Consider the following 2,221-nt stretch of genomic DNA (forward strand, 5'->3'; position numbering starts at 1 on the left):
TCTGTCTTTCTACCAATCAATGATACTTGAATTGTTATTTTAATCACACCATAGCAGGTAAGTCATAATGTGTATTATTGGTTACATTTTTATAATTTAATCTGTGTTTCTCTACCAATTAATGATACTCGAACTGTTTTTTTTATTACTTAATAGTCAGTAAGTCATATTGTGTATTATTGGTTACTTTTTTAATCTATCTTTTTCTACCAATCAATGATACTTGAACTGTTATTTCTATATAATAGACAGTAAGTCAAAATGTGTATTATTGGTTACATTATAAATTTTCTTTTACACATTATCAAAATTACTTGAATTGTTATTTTTATTGCACAATAGCAGGTAAGCTGTAATGTGTATTATTGGTTAATTTAATTTGTCTTTTTTTACCAATCAATGATACTTAAACTGTTATTTTATTACACATTAGAGAGTACCGGTAAGTCATAATGTTTTTTTGGTTACATTTTTATAATGCAATTTGTCTTTCTTTACAAATCAATGATACTTGATTTGTTATTTTTATCACACATAGCCAGTAAGTCATAATGTGTATTATTGGTTACATTATAATTTTTTACTCATTATCAAAAATACTTGAATTGTTATTTTTATTGCACAATAGCAGGTAAATCATAATGTGTATTATTGATTTTTAATCTGTCTTTTTTCTAAACCAATCAATAATAACTAAAATAATACAATAGGAAGTAAGTCACTTGTTTTTTACATTTTAATTTTTATAATTGGGTTATCTTTATTATTAATTTTTGTTATCATTCTCCATATATGGCTAGTTAAAGGGACCATGGAGACTAAAATATTATTCAGAAAACCTGTTTCTGAAGTTTTACAGTTTCAATATAAATTATTATTTGTAAAATTAATTGTGCTTCTCTATATACCTTTCCAATTGAATGATTAAGTACTTCAGTTTTAACCTATTTTTGTTGTACACAAAAGATAGAAATCTGGAAACCCTGAAACCAAAACGAAATAGTTATGCGTTTGGTTTTTATGGTTTCAGGTTTCTACCTTACAGCCTGTTGTATGTACACTATGTACCTGTTTGGCATTTTAGTTTTGTAATTTTTGGGTTTCTACCTTAGAATCTGTTGTATATGTACGTGTTCGTGTTTTTAGTTTTGTAGCTTCAGGTTTCTGCCTTAGAGCCTTTTGTATATGTACGTTTTTGGGTTTTTAGTTTTGTGGTTTTCAGATTTTTACCTTAAGAAGTTTCTGCATACAGCTAGTGACAACCATTCAAAAGAAAAGTAAATTTAACAATTTAATTAACCATGATTTATTTTGTTTGAGTATATCTAGCCTTAATATTATTCCATCTTTTTGTAATTCTGCGAAGAAAAAAATATTGGTGGAATTTACCCATCATAGTATCCCAGAAATCATGTAGACTATACCTGAATTGTAATTAAATGTAATGTGTTATAATGTATATTTGTAGTAGATGCATTTTAATTACTTTGTTTGTGAATGTGAAACTATTTCCTAATACGTGTCCTAGTATATAAATTTTTGATTTCCTTGTTGTTGGTTGATCTTTTGATTGTTGATAATTGTTTTACAAGAGTAAATTATCATAGTACTACACCCATAAATGCCAGTATCTTCTTAAAGCGACCCTACCAAGCATTACGATGCATTGTATTAAAACTGGGATGTTTATTTTTTAACTGAACTGCATGGTATTCCACATGGTTCTCTTTCCTTTTGTGATTTCTAATATGAAGAGAATCAATTATTTTACAGACATGTAGCCAAAATGTATTGTAAATCATCTGGTAATGGGAATGGTTCTTTTGCAACCTTCAGGCCGGGTTATCCAAATTACACATAATTGTCATATAAAATAACAACTTCTCTAATTTGCTCTCTGGTGTACATGTACAGCAATTCGAAAGCAGAAACCTGAAAACTGGTTCAAGCATGTCAATTGAGCATGCTCTAAACTGTAAATGTTGTGGCTTTCCATCTCTGAAACATAATGAACTTTGGGATACAACTGCTGATCTTCTAACAGAGATCTGTCCAGATGTTTAAAGGGTAACTCAACCCAAAAACTTTTTTCGCAGAAATAAGTTGGTAATAAAGAAAAAATCATAGGAAAAATAAGTAAAATTATCAAAAATTACTATTTCCATACTAAATCTTGGGTCAAAAGTTGCAATTTCTTGCCTTGCAGCCATTTTGTCAAAAT

At 28.4% G+C, this 2,221-nt stretch overlaps 1 long non-coding RNA gene across 1 annotated transcript in view; it reads left to right on the plus strand.

The window, feature by feature from the left end:
• The first annotated feature begins 313 nt into the window (after positions 1 to 313).
• The window catches only part of LOC109588499 (uncharacterized), a 4,315-nt gene continuing 2,407 nt past the window's right edge, over positions 314 to 2,221 (plus strand). Inside the window, exons 1-2 of the long non-coding RNA XR_002188202.1 lie at positions 314 to 345; positions 711 to 713. This is a non-coding gene — a long non-coding RNA (uncharacterized LOC109588499). The remainder of the gene's footprint in view (positions 346 to 710; positions 714 to 2,221) is intronic.

This window comes from Amphimedon queenslandica, unplaced genomic scaffold (genome assembly GCF_000090795.2).
Source record: "Amphimedon queenslandica unplaced genomic scaffold, v1.1 AMPQUscaffold_12057, whole genome shotgun sequence".
Lineage (NCBI taxonomy): Eukaryota > Metazoa > Porifera > Demospongiae > Haplosclerida > Niphatidae > Amphimedon > Amphimedon queenslandica.